Source organism: Antechinus flavipes, chromosome 4 (genome assembly GCF_016432865.1).
Source record: "Antechinus flavipes isolate AdamAnt ecotype Samford, QLD, Australia chromosome 4, AdamAnt_v2, whole genome shotgun sequence".
NCBI classification, from domain to species: domain Eukaryota; kingdom Metazoa; phylum Chordata; class Mammalia; order Dasyuromorphia; family Dasyuridae; genus Antechinus; species Antechinus flavipes.
Genome location: NC_067401.1, coordinates 465,330,862 through 465,345,682, shown reverse-complemented (window position 1 = coordinate 465,345,682; position 14,821 = coordinate 465,330,862). Strand labels below are relative to the sequence as shown.

General features: G+C 38.4%; 1 protein-coding gene across 7 annotated transcripts in view; it reads left to right on the top strand.

Moving 5' to 3' along the window:
• NFIA (nuclear factor I A) overlaps positions 1-14,821 on the top strand; it is a 435,311-nt gene that overhangs the window by 278,277 nt on the left and 142,213 nt on the right. The window lies entirely within an intron of this gene.

Sequence of the window (14,821 nt, the reverse complement as noted above, 5' to 3'; positions counted from 1 at the left end):
CATTCTGCCATTAGATTAGGATGCCAGGCAGTGCATGAGAGCATCTAGGCCAAAGGGAAAAAGCAAGAAATAGGAGTTCTGCAATGATCTTTCATTAATGTGTCCTAGTGTTGGCTTTGGAGTAAAGGAAATATTATGAGACATCATAAGAAAAACAGCTGCCATGGTACTTTCAGGTTTGGAAAGGACTTTCCAGACATTATCTCATGTGAGCTTCATAACAGTTCCATGAGGTGCCTTTCATGGGTTTTATTGTCATCCCCATTTTAGAGATGAAGCAGCTAAGGCTTAGCAAAGTGACCAGTCCTTAGGTAGCAAGTGGCAGGGGTAGGATTTGAAATCAGATTTTCCTAACCCTCCACCTGGCACCATAGCCACCATGCCGTACTTCCTTAAATCCATAATTGATAGCTGATTAATAGAAAATTCCATCATAGCTATCAAAAGGTCAAGCTTTTTTTGGAAAGAGCCTTAGACTAGGGAATCCAAAGACGAAAGTTCTATTTGCCTCTTGCCTCAGATTCTCTGTGTGATTTTGGACGAGCCGTTTCCTGTCCCTCAGCCTTCACTATAAATAATTTCTGAACTCATGGTTAGCCTAGCCCAACAGTAATTCTCTAAAATCTTAGGGTGTGTTTGACTTTAAGGAACACACGTGTACAAAAACCTGAACTTACAAAACAGATAAATTATAGGTTGATTTGTTTTACAAAAGATCTTTCATCATTCCCAGGGATTCTCCATGGGGTCCTTTAAATAGTCAGTTCCCCCAGTGCATCCAGGATATAACTGGATTGACAGAAATTGGATTTATATACACCCTTCACACGCTATAACCGCTCCTAGGCAGAGGAGCCCGATAATTTCTAATGATATTCCATCTATTTTTAGCATCTAGACAGGATTCAAGTTCTGAAAGCCATAACCAATTTAAGACACCTCAAATTCTGTTACCTGTAATGCTGGGTACTATTAATATTTAAGTTCTACATGATACCTTTACAAGTATATTTTTCCCAACAAGGAAAAATCAGGGGTATTTGGGGAACATGATAGCTGGTTCAAGTCCTGTCATAATTCAAGTTCAAGTTCAAAGTTTGTCATGTACATGAGGGTTTAGACAGATTCCCTTTGGCTGCAAAGGAAAGATAAGAGGGAAGCTCATATCTGCTGATATGTGGAAATGCTTTGCAACAATTAGGAGGGTCCACTTTCCAAAGAAAGGAAACAAAGTAAATGTCCATGACTGGGAAAATGGCTAGACAAGTTGTGAAACATGAACACAATGGAATATCACTGAAGAATTCAGAGGAACATGAAAAGACTTATATAATCTGAGGCAAGCAAAGTAAGCAGAACCAGGAAAACAATGTATATAATGACTACAACATTGTAAATGGAAAGAATAGCAATAACAAAATAACTGAGCACCATGGAGTTATAACAACCAGGCGAGGTCTCGGAGAAGAGATGAAAAAGTGTATTTCTCTTCCCTTCTTTGCAAAGGTTGGGGTGTTGGGGGATCTATAGCTATATTACCTTTGCTATTAGACTCATTTGGAGTTTTTGTTAATTTGACTGAACTGATTTTCCTCTTTTTATTGTATTCTCTGGGACAGAGAGAAAACAGGAATATATACTAAGAAATAAGAGCTATGTAAAAACAAAAGATAAAAACAAAAATCATTTAGTTAGAACCTCCTCCAAATGAAGTACTGTGCTATATGAGGTGATGGATTCATCATCACAGATCAGATGAACCTGAATGAGTAACCAGCTGACCAACTGATTGGACAAACGTGTACCACATACCAGTTATTATGCTAAGCATTTTGGATGAAGAAAAAGACAAAAACATTATCTTCTCTCCCATGGAGCTCACATTCTAATGCAGAGACAACATGCAAATTAAAGGTACATATAAGATCTCTAGAAAGTAGATGAAAGGCAACCCTATAGATAGCTGGGATAAAAGCTCATTTTCGTCCCTATGGGGAAGTTTCCATGCAGTGACCATTCACACCCCCATGTTAAGACAAATTCAGTCTTGGAAGTCCAAATACTTACTTGGTTGCAAGCTGACACCTGGAGGGAACGGCTCAGCAATGCCCTAGCTTCAGTGGAAATTAGGTCAACTTTCTGGAACACTTCTCCAGTATCCCTGTCACCAGCAGAAACCCTTCCTGAGGGAGGAGCAGATGAGCCTAGAGTCAGAACCTCTTCTGCCCAGTGTGTCAAGGACACCCCCAGAAAGCATTGGGTTTTAACTAAGGGAGCTTGGTATTAGAAGCTTCCATGGCACTGAAATTTGAAGTTCATGGAGTTCTATCTCTAAGGAGAAAGATCTCAGAGATCTCTAAACCTGCTCTCCCATTTTATAGATGAAAAATTGCACCCAAGAAACATGAAGAGATTTGCTTAGGATCACACAGGTACTTGAGCCCATGTCATAAGACTGTAATAAGTTTAGGAAGGAAAGGACCTTCAAGGTCATCCTGTTAGTTTACAATTGAGAAAAGTGAGCCCAGCAGGATTGGGACTTCTCCCTGTGTCTTTTACACCTAAGGGAAAACCATTGGTCCACTGACCAAGAGATTACTAATTTGTCAATAAAACTGAACCAGTTAGCCAGTGCCAAAAGTGAAGAAGCAGAAAGCTATAGGTAAAAACCAAGACAAAAGAAATGTGTCATCTTTTATGAGATTTTCAGCAATCCTGTGGTGAGTTCCTAATTTTGTGAGAAATCTAATGTGGAGAATTTGAGAGAAAAAAATTTGAAATTTGGAAGATTGAAAGAAAAAAACTCAGTTAATGAATTCATGAACTTCACAAATCAGCTAGATCTCGGTGTCTTTGAATGGAAAAAAAATTGTATTAGAGGTATAATACAATTGAAATAATATGGTCATTGAATTAAGAAGACCTGGGTTCAAATTCTGGCTCTGCTACTTATTGTGACCTTAGACTTCTCTGTCTAATTCTGTAAAATGAAGGATGACCTTCTAGCTCTAGATTTCATATTCTTGGACCCCTTTTCTCATGTTTATTTGAAAATTAAATATGCACATACATGTATCCATTTAGAAAATGGACAATTGTGTATGAGTCATTGAATGAAGAAGAGGGGAAATATAGTATGTTGATAGAGTGAATGATAGAAGAGGGACACAATTTTTTTTCCATTTGAAAAGGAAATACAGAGTGGACAGAAAAATTGGGCAGGACTTTGGGGTCTGTTTGAATGTTTCAGAGATCTAATTTGCATTCTTTTCTGAGAAAAGTTGCACAGAAAATGTATATTTTCCAGGGCCACATGAGAAATGCAGACATATGGATTTGAAAATCAGACATGCTTGGGATGGAAGGACCTGCTGATGCTGTTGTAGGCTGGAAGGGTTAAAGAAACTTTCATTATCACGCTCTATTAAGCCAAGACCAGGAAACAATTTCGAATCAACACTCGGATCTGGGGAGGGATTGTGGTTCCTTTTGTAGGACGCCTCAGATCTGTGTTCTCTATTCACACATGCTCACTTCCAGCTGTTGTCATTGAAATCCCCCATAATCTCCCAGGGTCAAAGGGCAGTCATCCATGACCATGGCAGTTAAAAGGTGACACCGATTTCTGTTGTCAAATATTGGCCCTTTTCTCTTTCAATCATCCCCATCCGACTTTTTTTTCCCGACAAGAGAGTTCGAGCCTAGAATTGTATTACATGATTTTAGAGTCTTAGAAAGTGTTCATCCATTGTCCTTAACATGACATGACTGATCTAATTCAGCGGTTCTCAAACTTTTTGGTCTCGGGACTCTTTTGCACTTAAAAATTATTGAAACCCCCCCCAAAGATCTTCTGTTTAAGTGGGTTATATCTATCAATATTTACTATATTAGAAATTAAAACAAATAAATGTTAATATACGTATTTATTATCTTAAAAGAATAATAAACCCATTACATGTTAACACAAAAACATATTTTTGTGAAAAATAACTCTATTTTCCAAAACAAAAAACTTAGTGAGAAGACTGGCATTGTTTTACATATTTTTGCAAATTGGCTTAATAGAAGACAGCTGGGTTCTCCTATCTGCTTCTGCTTTCAATCTGTTGTGATATGTCGTTTTGGTTGAAGTATATGTAGAAAATCCAGCCTTGCGCAGATATGGAGTTGGAAGAGCAAGACGTATTTAATAAGCAAGTCACGTCTTAGTTTTATAATGAAAATAATTTTGACCCTTATGCACCATCACCCCCAAAGGATCTTGGTTGTCCCCCAGGTACCCGATGGCCACAACTGATTTAATTCAACCTGTGATATTTCACAAAGAATTTTCTGTTACGTCTTTAAAAACTTTGTGGGAACGACTGCTAGGCAAGCATATTTTTCAACGATTTGATGGATAGGTTTGGGTACCTCGTGTAGATTTTCTGGAGAAATTTCTTTTTATCTTATAAGCTTAATTTCTAAACTTTCTCTTTCACAGAGGCTCTCTCTTCCTTTAAGAAGCAGCTTAGACATCATTTTCTGCATGCTTTTTCTAATCATACTAAGTACAAGTCTCCTCCCTCTCAAATACTTTAACCATTTGCTATATGTGTATATCTGTTCACACAGATTTATTCTGCAGAGACTCATATATCTCCTTGTAATCTCTCTCATTAGAGGCTCCCTGCAAATAGGAACAGTTTCACTTTTTTGTGCTTGTATTCCCAGTTCTTCGTAATATGCCTGGCACATAGTAGGTGTTTTAAAAATACTTCACAATTGATTATACTCTATTGCAATAGGAAGTATTTATTCAATTGACACTTATTAAGAAAGTGGTATGTGTGTGTAAGACACCATGTTCATTACTAATTATAGTTAACAACTACTAATTTTTTAAAGAAAAAAGTAGCAGCAATTCTAGCCAATGCTAAGTAGCTGAAAATGGTTTTTTCTCTTTTGTACTTCTAAATCTTAGCCAATTTCTTTTGCATTCTGGTAGGGGAAAAAAAAAAACGAACCTAGACCATGTACCTGGTAAGCTGTAACTAATTTTTTTTTGTTATTTGTTTATTTGTTTCTTTTTAGTATATTCCATAAACTTGGGAAAATACAGCTTTCTGTAGGGGAAGCCAACTGGTTGAGGGGAACTAATATTGGATGGGAACTGAGGGACCTAGGTTTATACTCTGTCCCTCCACTTGCTGTCTTTGTGACCTCAAATAACTGAACCTATCTGGGACTTACTTTCCTCAAGTATAAAATAATTGAAATGAATTACCACAAAGACATATTACACCATGGGGTTCATTGATTTTCTGATTTTATCTTTGAGATCAGTGGACAAGTCACCTAACTCCTTATCTCAATCTCAGTTTCCTTATCTGTAAAATGGGAGATGGATTTAGACTGGATGACCTTTGAAGAAGGTCCCTTCTAGTTCTAAATCAATGATCTTTGGAATAAGCCGATTTTATATCTCCCCACCCACGTTTATGATGTGTATTTGGTGATGACTCAAAATCAGCGGTTCCTTTAGATTGAGGAAATCAATTACCTGAACTCTAGGTATTTTCCTTTCTACCCATGAATTTCATGGCTCAAATCACAGATCATTTCCAAAAGCTGAACTCTGGTTGTTTCATGGACCAATGAATTTGTGCTGAAAGAGTACAAATAGGGAAAGTAAGATTTTCTTTCTTTGGTTATGTGCATGACCAGGCAGGGACCTCATAACAGCCAACGTAATGGCTGGTTCATGTGAAATAATCAGTTTCCCAAAGAGTCAGAGATGGTAAGTTGCCTTCTTCTTTTTCTGCTTTTCTTCACCTAGGTAGATAAAAATCTACTTATTCATTTCCAAATGAGTCCATCTGCAGAATGGCAGGCTTGTACTTGTCCACTAGAGAACCCCTAATTCAGGGGAAACGTGGGAAACAATGAAATTTACTCTAAAATGTTTTTCAGTGGAAAAAAAAGATTACTTTAAAGCACTTTAATTTCATCAATGTCAATAGTTTGTAATTCTTTCAATAAGATCCTTTTGGTCTTGCATTTTAAAAAAATAGTTATTATTGACTTGTTCTTGCATTATAGTTTTTTCTCCTGATTCCTTTACCCCACCCCCTGAAATAACAGTGAAATAAAAGATAACATTAGCAACAATAAATGGCAATGAATGCAGCATTCTTTACCTGTAGTTCCCAACTCACCTCTCCACTGAGAGGAGAAAAATCTATTTTCTTATCAGTTCTCTTGGGACCAAAATTGTTCCTTTCGGTTCATCCTTATGTGACTGCCTTTTGAAGTTCTTACTAACATTATTATAGTTGTAGTATGCATGTATTGTTTTCTCTTTTCTCCTTTTTTACTCTTTGATTTCTTGGAAATCTTTTACAACCAAAATACAAAAAAAAAAAAAAAAACTTAGAAAAGCATTTCCATTGAGTTAAGAAATAATTTTTTGTCAGTCTGATTATGTGTGCTTCCTCTTTAAATTCAGCATGAGTTTTATTTTTAATTGCATGAGTCATTTTTTAATCCCTGAGTCATAACTTTTCTCTGAGCTTGGGCCAAATGGAGGTGAGACGGTGCCCTGAAAATAATCCTGGATGTAGAGACAAATAATGGGGTTCAGATTCGTTTGCTGATACTTACAGGGGGCCATTGAACAAACCTCTTAATATCTCAGGTCTCAGCTTCCTCTTTTGCTAAACAGGGAGCTCTACTGAATGACCTTAAAAGTTGTTTCCGGCTCAGGTTTAATAAAGCCTTGGGTTTTAGTGTATCAAGGGGCAGACCTATTTAAAGTAGAATTTTTTAAAAGATACAATTCCTAATATTCCAAATAAAAGATGAAAAATGAAGGAATATGTGCTGATATTTTGTCTACTTGGCAAAATTGTTTAAGAAACTAGAATCATATAGGAGCCATAGGGAGGTCATGATGAAATATCTAGAGGGATAGACCATGGTCTGCATGGTTTCCCATTCAGTGGCAGAAGCCGTAAAAGAAATCCTTGAGTCCCCTGAAGGAGCCTTGGAGCGGGGTTATGGGAAGACTCAGACAAGAGGTACATAAGATAAACATTCATGGACGGTTTACGGTCATCGTGGTAGGGAGTATACTAATCATTGATGAGATCTGTGAAAGCCAGAATACTGTGGCTTAGTGGATAGGGATCTGGATTTACTAGCTAGTGACTCGCTTCTTTTGCTTCAATATCTTCATCTATACATGGAAGGGGCCCAATAGCTTCCAAAATTCTTTGTAGCTCTAGATCCATGATCTTATAATTATCAGCAGCAGCCCTGTTTATGTTGAGTCATTTGGATAATTCTGGTTTAATCAAATATTCTTCCCTTATTAATATTATGGGTAATAGAAAAATGGGCAAAGACTGGTGGCTGTCTTTGGATTCAGGCGACTCCCCCAAACTTTCTCTCTTATACATCTTGATGAGTATAATATTGAATAGTGTGTCTGGCTCTGTCATCAGAAACCTGGGTGGGAATATCCCCTTAAATACAAATTATCTGGAAGTCCTACCTTTCAGCTATGTCTCTTAAAGTCCCTGGCTTCTCTCCAAATTCAGCCATGTACTAGGAGAGTTATTCTTGAGTCTCCAGTAGTCAGGGCTCCCTTTTCTCCCCCTCCCACAATTAGCCAAGTCCCTTCCCCCAGAAGAGTCTCAGTTTCTTCCTCTGAGTAATGGATGTAATAAGTAGCTATATTACCTCCTTCCTAGGGCTGTTGTGAGAAATGTTATTATTGATGAATATTTATTGACTAAATGCAGAAAACCTTCAAAGAACCTTCTCAGACTGGAAGCCCAACTTGGTGAGCTGGACCTTGACTCACTCTGTGCATTGTGGTTCAAGGCCTTCTCATCTCCCCCATCCCTTTCCAGAGATTGCACGTGAGGATGAATTCCTCAAAGGCCCTGTTGCCTCTTGCAGTTATGATGAAGGATAGGGATGAGAAGGGTTCCTTTATTCATTCAACAAACAGAACTTGAGCCTGAGGCACTCTATGGGATACAAAGTGAACAGGACACAGAGGCTGCTCTTGTATTTGGGAGCTGGGATGAGGGATGTGTCCATGGTGCACTCAGGGACGGGAAGGCCATTTATCCTCCTTGACCTCATTTGTTGTATTTTTAAATGGATCAGTTTAGAGCAGATGACTTCTAAAGACCTGAGCAGCCTTTCATCTGTGTAGGGGAAATAGACCTTAGGCAAAATGCTTCACATAAATGCTTGTTTTGTTATGCACATTTATGAGAGAAGTAGCTGTTATTATTCTCCCCATTTTACAGATAAAAATTTCCATGACTTAACCAGGGTCACATGGCTAGTAAATATCTGAAGTCAGATTGAACTTGGGTCCTCCCGATTACAGGGCTGGTGCTCCATTTGCCTCCCCAACTCATGACCCAGAAAAAGAGACCAGGTTTATGAATATGCTTTAATTTAATTCTAAAGGATTTATTAAATCCACTATGTAAAATGCTCAAATTAAAAGTCTTTAGGGAGAGCCCAGGTCTTCTATAGCTAATAAGTCTGGATATTCCAGACATCTCCAAACACAAAGTTTTACAAATTTGACACACTAATGACAAGTGACATTTTATAAAGATTATCATGGATTATCCTGTGCTCAGTTACTTATAAGGGCCTGTTCCAAACTGTCCAGTCAGGAAAAAGAATTAAAAATTGAAATAAACAATGAACAAATTATATATATGTTTATTTTATATATAAATCATGTGCTATATTTTATCTTCAGTATTGGGGAAGGCAAAAATGAAATAGTCCTGACTTTAAGGAATTTCCATTCCATTAGTGAATACAATATCATATTTAAATGCAAAATATATACATGACAAAGGCAGAATAATTTCAGCTTGGGGAGGAGAAAAGAGGAGCCCCGACGACTGGAGAACTCAAGAATGACCTCTCCCAGTAGGTGGCCCTTTAGCTGAATTTGGAAAGAAGTCAGAGACTTTAAGAGACAGAGTTGAAAAGGTGGTTTCTCTAGGTATGAGGATGATTGGAGGTAGAGTAGGGTGACAATTTTCAAGTCTATGAAATGCTGAACTCTACAAAGCAAGGCTGACCAGTTTCGGAGGCTCCCATGACAACCATTGGATACATTTGGAATGGTTAGAGCTCTGCCATCTTGTCAAGGGCCATATTTTTCATTTGGCGTTGCTCCTCATTCCTGGTCATATATGGAGAAAATGGAGAGGCAGGTATATATTTATATCAACTATAGATTTTCTTTTTTGTAATTTCATCTTTATGGAGTACCTCCCACCCACCAATCTGTATCAAAAAAGCCACTTAGAACTTACTGTTTCAGAATTGGTTATAAGCACTGAGAAGTTATTAAATGACTTTTTCAGTATCTTGTCATTCTTAGAATTCTCTTTTTATATCAAATTAGTCAGCTCTTTCTAACACCAAACAGTAGCTTCCCATTACTTCAAAGATCCAATAAAAATTCCCTCTCCATTGATCAAAAACTTTTTATTAAGAGTTTGCTTCTGTGCCAGGTAAAGACAAGTCAAAAACACAGTTCCTGACTTTAGGGAATTTCTGTTCTAATATAGGGCTCAACATGGAAAAAAAAAATTGTGTACGTACAAGATATAGACAGTGTAAAAGGAAGGCAGCTTAGGCACTGGAGTTGAAGGGAAGGTGGGAAGGTTGGGGACCGAGAAGGGTCTCTTGGGATTGGCGCTGTCATAAAGAACCAAGAAGAGGCAGTGGGCAGGTGGGGACATTGCTAGCTTTCTGTAAGTAAAGGGTCTTTATCTGGGGGAAGGAGAAGAAGGGCGTGATTTTGTGCAAATGTCATGGGTCCTGAGTGTAAAACTCTGTTACCATGCTGATCTGCTTGGGCTTTCATGTTCCCAAGTGTTCTTTCTGGCATCAGTAATATTGTGAGGATGACATGATTGTGGAGAAGGCCTTGTTCTCCGTAGAAAATGAGCACATCATTTCTTTATGCCAAATTTATGTTCTTGTCTATAAAAATGACTTTGTTTCATCCATGCTGTTAGAAGGAAAAAGAAGCCAGGAGGTCTAGGTGAAGAGAAAGACAGAAACAGAAAGAAGCAGGGAGAGATAGAAAGAGAGATGAGAGGCAGAGACAGACAGAGAAAGAGAGAGAGACAGAAAGAAGCAGGAAGAGATAGAGAGATGAGAGACAGACAGAGAGAGAGAGAGAGAGAGAGAGAGAGAGAGAGAGAGAGAGAGAGAGAGAAGCAGGGAGAGAGAGAGAAAGATGAGAGATAGAGACAGAAAGAAGCAGGAAGAAACAGAGAGATAAGAGAGACAGAAAAAGACAGTCAGAGAAAGAGAGAAAAAGAAGCAGAGAGAGATAGAAAGCAAAGGAGAGAGACAGAAAGATAAGAGACAGAGATAGAAAGAGAGACACTCAGAGAAAAAAAGACAGAGAGAAGGGGAAAGAGGAGGGAGGAGAGGGATTTTTCCCCCTGACCTTTGCACATCTTGCAAGGTTACAAGTCCCTAGACAAAGCCAACTTTTTTCCTTTCTTGCCTCTTAAAAAAAGTGGATAGAAGTGCAATCCCTGCCTGAAATGAGATTTCGCAGCTACAGAATGGCATTTTCCATAATAACAGCTGATATCATCAAGGGTAAAGGAAGCTAGCTGCTTTTACTAAATGCTCATCAAAGAAAATGACTCTTTATATTCTCACCTCTCCAAGAGAACCCCTTCTTCTCCCTGTCCCCCACCCTCCAGTAAGTATGACTGAATCTGGGGTATTGAAATCTCTTCTTTAATTGGGGCTTCATTGAACACGACTTCAGTGAATAAACCAGGGTTTGTTTTTTTTTTTTTTTTCCGGGGGGGGGGGGGGGCGGGGGAGGAGGTTCTGAGTCATTTTAGATTAAATGAAAAAGAATCTCTCTCATTTTCAATCACCTCCCCAAATGCTTTTGAACAGTGGGTTCAGAATTGGGGTGAGAACCAGATCATTTAGCAATCCGACTTTGCCTATACGATATACTTAACCAAAGTATGTGTTTTGCCTGTATTTCTTTGAAGCATTATTCAGAAAGCCAACTGGGTGGGCACTCAGAATATCTAATCAGCCTTCCCACTGAGAAGCTTTTAAATGCTCACCTAAGGTTGGAATTTGGAATTAGTGAAATTTTCCATTTGGGGGAGGAGAAGACAAGCAAGGGCTTTGACTTGTTCTACAATCAAATAGAGCCTCTAGATTGGGGGCTTGTTTCCCAAAAAGGCATTTTTATAATTTATTGTTCCTGAGAATGAAATATTAATCCTCTCAGGTCTTCTGAGCAATTACGGTGGCCACATCTTGGCAGGTCCTGCGCCACTCCTTGGGTTTCATTTTGTTTGCCGGCGTCTTCATGTTCCCGTTTGCCAGTTGGTCTGTGAATAATAAGCAGAGGGGGCGATCCTGGTTTCCCAGCCACTTGCAGGAGCTTTGGAATCTATAGAGCAGAGGACTTTTCTTCCAGGACATTGTACCAACAGAAAGGAGCCCAGGCTGGTGGGCTGTGCCGTATGAATAAGAGACTTCCGCAGGCATCCCATCTCCCCCTTTCCATCTTTTTAAAGTGACTTTCTGTTTGAAGCTTTAAAAAAAAAAAGTAATAATAATTATTCTAATTTAAATTAAATAATAATTGGGAAAAGAAGTAGAGCTTGGGATTGCTTTGATATCTATAGGGAAAACTCTTTCTACTAGTACAAGTCCCCAGCTTCTCTGGAACAGTCTCAGAGAGTCGCTGAGATCACCCAGAAGGTCAGTGACTTGACTGGCTAAATCAGCCGGGATCCGAGATGGGACGTAGATGATAACCAGAGGCAAACATTTGAGCTTAGAGTTGGCAGGATCTGCATTCAAGTCCAGTCTTTGACAAAGTGAATTTGTGAACCTGGACAAGATACTCTCGGTGCTCCAGACATCTCTCTAAAGCTAATTTCTGGAGAAGGGAGTAGAAGGAGCTCCCACTACCAGGAAGAACACATTTCTAACGCCTCTCTGCCACTAAACAACAAAATAATAAATAAAAAATAGCTGGTATTTACATGGCACTTGAAGCTTCTCAGAGTTCTTTAAAAACATTATTTCATTTTCTCCTCCTCACAATCCTGAGAGCTAGCTGCTATTATTATCTCTGCTTTACAGTGAAGAAAACTTACGGCAAAATTGGCCCTCTCCTCATTATGCCCTGCTGCTTCTCGACATCCTTTAGAAATGTTAGTTTTTATTTTTTAAAAAATGGATTTATTAAAAACCCAATAATTGCACAGCTCCGAGCGACAGCACTAAAAGGGCCTCTCCATCTCTAGTCTACCATACTCAGAAACTCCATCTCCCACAGGTCCACCTTAAAATCAGGAATTTCAGAGATTTAAGGCCTTCTAGGGAGAACATGCACCGGCACGCAGGCCGAGAATGTAAACCCCGATGAGCGAGAGCAGGAGATCAGCCCCGGATTTGCAGCCTTCACCATGAATTTCCTTGCTGTGATATGGCTCTGGGTTCTCAGTCAAACCCTTAACGTGAATTGTGGCAAAATTCCTTTGTGAGGGCTTGTGGGCTTGGCCACCGGGCAGGCCCTTTCTGGGCCCGGGAGCCAAAACTTAGCTGGAGAAATTCTTCCTTCTCAGCTCTCTTAATCCAAAGGCTGATGCCTCTGGCCCTTACTAAGGAGAAGTCAAAGAAAACTTGCACAACCTGGCTTGTTTGCGGTATGATGCAACTGACTCTGTAGCCCCATGAAATGGAATTGTTGGTTTTAAAAAAGGAAATTACCTGCTTAACTAAAACCCCCCACATACATAACCACAATGAGTTTCTTACCAAAAAAGTCTCTGGGTTTTAGATGTGAAAATATATGAAAATTTTCGTTCCGATTCCAAGAAAAATCTCTCAGAAAGTCAAAAAGCAACAATGTGGTGCAAGTGAACAGAGAGTGGACCTCAGAGACAGGAAGTCCGAATTCTAGGCCCATATCTCACTTTTATGGTAGTTTCCTAACTTCTCAGGGCCCAGACAGCCCTGAGACAACAGGTTGTAATGAAAGGCGCCGACTGCAGTGATGGAGAGAGCTTCCTCGTATGGGATTTCCTTATCCTAGTGAGAAGTAAGAACTCCAGGCTCAGTTCTTAGAAGGAAAGCCAACTGTATAACAAGCAAATCATTCATTTTTTATTTTTAAAAGCAGGTCTAGGGATGACTCTCCCAAAACATGAAAATTACTTCTGTATTCAGAATTAGTAAATGCTGATTACCTGATGTTTTATTGATGTATATTCTGCTTCTGTCAGTTAGACCTCTCTAGAAAGACACCAGAGTTAACTGTGTAAAACTGTCATTAAGCAGCAGTTTTTCAAAAACATAACATACCTATTATTCAATTGAGTTTGATAAACATACTCATTAGAATGTAAAAGTAACATTAGAAAAATAGGAAAAAAAAAACATTTTCATAACTCTTACTATGGGGGAAGTTCTTAACCAAAGAATGGATTGAAAATATTAATAGGGATAAATAAAACAATTTCACTTACATGAAATTTGAACAAGCTTTTGAATCAGTGAATATTAATAACAGAATCATATTGCTTGTAGAATAGAGAGATTTTTATCGAATATCCTTGATAGAAGTTTGATATCCAGGACATACAGGGAATGGATACAGATATTTAACATCAAGAACCATGGTCTCAGCTGCCAGAGTTTATGGGGAGGAAAAAACCTAAGAATTGCAAACTATAAATGACCATTTGAAAGAATTAATAGAAATATAAATGAAAATTACTCTAATGTACCATGTGACATTCTGCATATTGGCAAAGGTCACCAAAAATAGGAATGGTCAGTAATGGGGAGGCTGTGGAAAGAAAGCACAGTCTAGGGTTGGCAGAACTGTCAATTGGTCCAATTGTTCTTGAGATTAAAGTGAAATCATAACTATTTATAAATAAATAAATACAAATTACTAAAGTTATTAAACTCTTCATGCATTTTGGTTTTACCTTGAAGATATAAAAGACTAGAAAAATCTAGTTTATACAAGTATTAGTGAAGTATTTCTCTGGGCAAAGAAATGGAAACAAAATGTAGTACGGGGGGATAGGAGAGAGGGGAAGCTATGATCCAGACTGACAGTGGATTATTATTTGCAGGGAGATGGGAATGGGAGTTACTAGAGAATCAAGTGAAGACTTGTTTGAACTGATACAGAGTAAAATACAAAGCCAGAGAAAAAGATACACAGTGAGATGCAGTGATGTCAAGGAAAAACGACTGAAAGGAAGTTAAAATCTGAATAACCTTAAAATCAGGGAATAGTCCCAGAGATCAGAGGATAAAATGTATTCTGTGCTTCTTATGGTGGAAAGGCAGAAGATGGGGACAGACTATTGTACAGACATCAGCTCAGTTCACTCTATTGGATAATTTTGCGTCTTTTTCCTTATTTCAGAGATGGGTTCAACATAGAATGGGAGGCAGCTTTTTTCCTCCCCCAAATGATTAAGATTTAAAGATAAAAGATATCAATTAAATATATTAAAAGCTAATTAAGTGCCAACTCCATACCATGCACTGATCCAATTTTTTAAAATAGCCTTGGACTCAAGAACTTTTTATTATATGTGGGCATCTTGTATCTAGTTACCCTGAAAATATATCTGCTACTTCTCCCATAGAGAAATGGTGATTTTTATGTTTCTTTTAAGAATCTTGGAAATCTTTCCTCTGACCTTGAGTTTAAAAATGGCCACCGAAGATGATCTTGCAAGGGCGTATATAACTGGTA